Source organism: Dysidea avara, chromosome 6 (assembly GCF_963678975.1).
Source record: "Dysidea avara chromosome 6, odDysAvar1.4, whole genome shotgun sequence".
Lineage (NCBI taxonomy): Eukaryota > Metazoa > Porifera > Demospongiae > Dictyoceratida > Dysideidae > Dysidea > Dysidea avara.
Genome location: NC_089277.1, coordinates 14513614 through 14520001, shown reverse-complemented (window position 1 = coordinate 14520001; position 6388 = coordinate 14513614). Strand labels below are relative to the sequence as shown.

The window sequence follows — 6388 nt, the reverse complement described above, 5'->3', positions numbered from 1 at the left end:
TGTGCCACATTAATAAGTGATGTATGTATAGTGTGTAGTTATGTTCTTATAATTTTCTGCCTCTACACATGAAGATAGCCACATGATGATGTGAATGTGGCCTAGAATTTTTGCTTTCTCCAAGCTCCAAGCTTATTAGCCTCCAATTGTTGATGTGAATGTGGTATATACAAAATCTTTGAAAAGAGTCTTTCATGATCAATTGCATGTACATGCAATCCATAACTTGATTTGTGAGTACATGCGGTATAGTACCAGCCTGAAATTTGGTCACCTTATAATTACACTTCTAACATAGAACTATTCTTGGATGTAATTTTTAGACAATGGGCTAAACACACGATGATTTGTCAAACTAATTGTGACCGAATTTGACAAAACAGGGCTTCCACACATATCCACTTTTATGACTTTTAAGCATCACAGCTCAATGTAGGAGTATGCCATTAGTTTCAAATTTTGACCTGGTATTTTACAATGCTATGGAAGAATATTGTTGGAAAATTTTAGGTCCATAGCTTGCTGATCAGTTGGTTAAAGTCAGAAAATTTGATGTGTGTGGAAGCCTTGTTTTGTCAAATTTGGTCGCAATTGGAGGTTTGAAAAAGCTACAAGACCCCTTTTCACAGATCCGTCACATGAAACTGCAAAACCTAAACCATTGATGTGCCACAGTAATTAAAATTTAAACCTACCGTCATATCACCTGTATAAATAGGTCACCTGTTGTTAAACTGACCATTCTGCAAATAGATCATGCACAAAAATAATGATCTGTCTGAAATTAAAATGTAGCCATGTACCTCCAGCTGGTCAGCAATTATTGGCCCAAGTAACTGACAGGTTTTACATAATAATTATACTGTGCTGTAATCTAGTCTGAACATCTTAAGCTTGAGCTGTCAATGAAGACAAATGCACTGTAAAACTGAAGTGTAGGCCTCAAGGAATTATGCCTGCATAATTTTGAGCATAATGATGGGGTAAAAGAATTGGGAATTATTCCAGCATTTTGGAGCAATTATTTTTAAGAACATAGTTGGCATAGTATGCAATTGATATACTCTAATAGAGCAGTCACCTACTTTAATAGAGCATTCAGCAAAGTGATGTTTAGTTAGCTTCACATGTTTCAACAGTAACTAAGTGACTTGCCAGCTAAAAGCTAGCTTTCCTGTCTAGCAGAACAGCATGATCACTACTCCCAAATTTTGCTAAACATTATAAATTTCAAAAATCAAATATTTTATAACAGTTTGGAATAATTTTGAGAATAATGAGTACATTTTGGAAATAATAAAAGCATGTTTTGAGAAATTTGAAATAGAATAATGATAAAAATTTGGAGCATAATCCCCCGAGGCCTACTGAAGTGTCTTTTGGATGTCAAAGTGGACACCAATGTTACAATATTGTGGTGTCTGTATTGACACTTCAGGCCTGAGTCAAATATGATCAAAGTTTTTCCCAAATGCTTTCTCGAATTTCACCTATTATGTTCTTCAGTGTTCCCAACTTTCCATTATGCTTGCAGTATGCTCCTAGGTTACCAACATTTCTTACAACCATCTTGGAACATTTTAAATGGTGAATGCTCTATTAGAGTATTTCACTACAAAGGGACTGTTCTATTAGAGAGTATATCAATGTCTGTATTAGAGTATTCTATTGCAGTCTCTACTGAGTGTTTTATTAAGGAGTATTGATCTATCTTAAGCTCCATAGTTTGAATATCCACCTATTATGGTGGCATAACACTACTCCAGCCTATTATGCTGGCATTATTTTGACACATACAGGCCTATTTTACAGTGTGGGACACAGTTGCAGAGGACAAAGGTAATTCCACATGCAAACATGATGTGTACTGTTTATATACATTGACGAAAGGTATACACCTGTACATGTGTAGCTGACTTGTGGACTTTGTAGCTGATTTTTGGTCATCAGAATTTTGTGAGAATCAAAAGGTACTATAATCTTCATGTAGTACATACAACACTACCATACTGTATGATTAGTTTTGTAATATTTGTAACTGTATGTGTACAAATGTGTTGTATACATATGCAAAAATATTTTTTCTCCTTTTGTAAAATGTTCTTTTTTACAGTGAAGGTGTTTTGGGAGGATATTATGCATGGACTCTGTTTGTGAAATATTCAATTCAGTGATTCCCCACAAGTGAGCTGCATGGTCCTAGAGTGTAATTCACTGGTCTCAATTAGCTATAAAGGGTTTCCAGGACATTAGATTACTTTGTCTTAAAATATGTTTAGACAGGGCTATATACTTACTGCAAGATAGTGGTTTGTGTATGCTCTTCCCTTTACTTTAAGCTCTTCAAACTTATACAAGCATTAAATTGATCAAGGTGCTATAAGTAATCAAGGCCGGCTCTAGGAATTTTGGTGACAGGTTTCCAATTTTGTTACTTGCAAACTTGGGGGTCTGGACGGGGCAATTGGAAACAGTGGAAATGGAAACAAGAAACAAAAAGTGGAAATGGTCAAATTGTCATATAAATGTACGCTAGAGCAAAACCCTTGTTTAGTGGCCACCTCTGTACAAATACCACATTGTAATTAGATCCCAAAGAAGGCTAAGGACCACTTTATGGTCACCTTTGATAAAGACCACCTCATTACATGGTAGACTTCAAACATGTATTTCATGACTCAAATCAATGTTATCTTTTTGTACACACTCCACTCAAGTCATATAAAATCATCACTTACTTTATACCAGCATAGATAATACTGTGGTACCAGAATGTGTCATACAAAAATATTCCACGCAAGTGAAATGTAGCTAGTACACTATCCAACCTACTGTATCAACAAAGAGCTTAGTCTTTTTACCTGTTTTGATAAAGTGGTCTGACGTATGATGTTTGGAACCTAGCTATTATTGCAATGTGAAGAGGTGGTCTTTGCAAAGAGGTGATCTTTAAAAAAGATGATCATGAAGTGGTCAGTATGCCTTCGAGATCTAATTATAATGTGGTTTCGGTGGTCTTTATAAGAAGGGTGGTCTTTAAGAAGTGGCCACTAAACAAGGGTTTCACTATAGGGTAGTGACAATTTGACCATTTCCAGTTTCCATTTCCACTGTTTCTAATTGCCAGTCTGGAAGTATGCTCCTCCAGGATATCATGTAGTGAGTGATCAGGGATTAAATCTGATAACAATTTTCACCATAAATGTTTAAAGCTAAACATGTTAAGATTGAACTGATTGAAGTTATAAGAGGTGGAGCTGTGTGAAGTTTGAAGCATACAATGAACACACCAACATGGATATCATTCTGGGGTCTGGGAAAATTTTCAGGTTTTAAATATGTTGAGATAAAACTAGTTTTACTGTGTTGGCACAGGAAAAATGAGTAACTTTTATAAAATACAAAAATAATATGATTGTTCTATTAGGACTGGAGTATTTCAATCTCTAGATACCTACATGTATATAGTAGACATGCATTACTCAATTGTTTGTGTACATGTATTGCATCAATTTTTGATCATGATAGTAATACCAATGGTTGTATAATGGACATCCTGTGAATGTGATTACTTACCCCTGAGATAAACTCTAGCTTGGCAATAGAGTATTTAGGCATCCAATTTTATTCAAAAGTTGTTATCACATCTGAGTGGTCTAAATGGATTTTAAAGATCTTGTTAAGTGACTCTAGTTCATGCATGATTGTGATGGTTGCACTGTTAAAGTTTTTGGCTGCTTTATTAAAAGTGTCTTGATTGTCTATGAAATTCTTTTCGTCTGAACTTTATATTATCCACTCATGGTTGTAAATATGAACACTTCTGGTAAAGAGGGTACTCTTGTGGATACTGTCAAGTTACCAGGTATATATACACACTGGATCACTCCTGCAAGTTTATAAGTATCTCTCAAGTACACGTATCATTTTTCCTGTTTATATAGGAATTATAGTATCACAGTGGCTGGCATGGAGGGTATATAACTCAATACTACCCAAACACCTGGCTGACCGCTGACCTGCTTTTTATTGGATTAATAGCAGGTAGTACATAACTTTATTCACTCCCACACATATTGTACACAGCACTCAGTGGTAGCTAATATTATCCTTACGTTCTTGCTCATTCCGTGTTACAAATGGGAGCCTTTGATCTGCACACACCCTATACCAAAATTAGTTAGAACACACCCATTCAGTTTTTATCTGATTTGTAAATAATTAACTCAACACTCGGGTGTCGTGTTTAACAAATCAGATACAAACCTCATGGGTGTGTTACAACTATTACTTGTATTCTGTTCACATGTAGTAATACTGTGATATTCCGTCATCCATTTCATTTAAATTTTATGTTACAAAAGTGTTAGTTAGGTGGCTTAGCAAAAAAATGTGGACACAACTGACAAAAAGCACCAATTTTTATCTGTGAGTTACTTACCACATAAGATTAAATTTTTTTGATTGGATCCACCTCAGGCATGCCTCTTGGGAAGCCATTAAATGCTCTGAAATGTGCCCTTTTGCAAATTTGATGTTTTAAAGTTGAAACTTTAGAATAATCTAGAGCATTTAAAGTGACATTAAATTATAAATTATGTCATTACATTTAATTAAATATTTATCAGCACATCTATATTGTGTTTTATTCACAATTACTCTATTAGAGCAGTTGGACAGTACTGTTCCCTCCTGTAAAACAAAGATAAGCACATCTCCACTCTGCTTTTTACATACACTTGAACCACAATCACTTAAAGCATCACCACTACAAGTATCCCTAGGCTGTGTTGCACCCCACAGAGAAATCCATATGCACTCTCCTTAAGCATGTACGTATTTTGACAGATGAAATCTTTAACTATGAATTGTACAATTTCCAGCCTAGGGTCCCAGATCTAGGAGCATTTACTTCCTCAGAAATTTGACCAAGTACTTGCTATAGGATAAGCTAGTAGAATACATTTCATCAATTGTTTGCTTATGATACAACATAGCAATCATATCACAATATTAAATGTGGGAATTTGTAAGACTAATACTGCTAGAGCAGTCAACATCTATAAAGTTCTGCTACACAGTGATAAAATTACCATCATGACCACTGTGCTCTTCTTAACATGTAGCTTCAGCACAGCTATCTTACCCAATTGTGTCAAACATATCATAGTTGAAATTCTACACTTTTGATTACCTGATCAATGGAAAATTGCAATTCTTTGATTGATTGATTGATTGATTTATTATAACTTCATAGTACTGCATACATAGAATAACGGATAAACAATTAATAAAATCTTTAGGGTACAATACTGATGGTCCGCTAGCTCAAGGCTACCAGCCATTAAAAATCTAAAATTTACTTACCCCTTATTCTTTATATCCTAACCTAGTATGCCAAAACTATCTATGTGTATTATCTTTGGCTGCTAAGTTTCACCAGGAGCTTATAAGCGCCGAAGGCGCGAAGCGCCAAAGGAGCTTATAAGCGCCGAAGGTACATTGAATCATCAGGAGCACTTGAGGATGTAATTATAGGTCGGGTATACCAATTCCCTAACAGCTTTGGCAACAGGCATGAACGAAATAAATTACTAGCCTTAAGCAAACAGGTTTCCCAGAATTCTTCATTCCTTTTGATGTATTTGATATGTGGCAAAGATCCCTCCTCTTTGGGAAAAGTGCAAACACAGAAGTCACAGTATTCAACACCGCAGACAAACATCTGAGTCTGAACTTGATAATAGTATGAGTGTCCAGGATCAAGATGTAGTGCACCATCTCCAGATCTAGGAGCATTTACCTCCTCAGAAATTTGACCAAGTACTTGCTATAGGAAAAGTTAGTAGAATACATTTCATCAATTGTTTGCTTATGGTACAACATAGCAATCATATCACAATATTAAATGTGGGAATTTGTAAGACTAATATTGCTAGAGCAGTCAACATCTATAAAGTTCTGCTACACAGTGATAAAATTACCATCATGACCACTGTGCTATTCTTAACATGTAGCTTCAGCACAGCTATCTTACCCAATTGTGTCAAACATATCATAGTTGAAATTCTACACTTTTGATTACCTGATCAATGGAAAATTGCAATTCTTTGATTGATTGATTTATTATAACTTCACAGTACTGCATACATAGAATAACAGATATACAATTAATAAAATCTTTAGGGTACAATACTGATGGTCCGCTAGCTCAAGGCTACCAGCCATTAAAAATCTAAAATTTACTTACCCTTTATTCTTTATATCCTAACCTAGTATGCCAAAACTATCTATGTGTATTATCTTTGGCTGCTAAGTTTCACGGTAATGGTGAATGTAAACTGCAAATTCACATTTTTAGTAGCTAGAGACTTGAGTAAAGGAATCT

General features: G+C 35.2%; 2 protein-coding genes across 5 annotated transcripts in view; both read left to right on the top strand.

Annotated features, from left to right (window-relative positions):
• LOC136259180 (rap guanine nucleotide exchange factor 2-like) overlaps nucleotides 1–6388 on the top strand; it is a 117282-nt gene that overhangs the window by 21395 nt on the left and 89499 nt on the right. The window lies entirely within an intron of this gene.
• The window catches only part of LOC136259174 (tripartite motif-containing protein 2-like), a 58753-nt gene that overhangs the window by 14119 nt on the left and 38246 nt on the right, over nucleotides 1–6388 (top strand). The gene's annotated exons all lie outside the window — the stretch shown is intronic.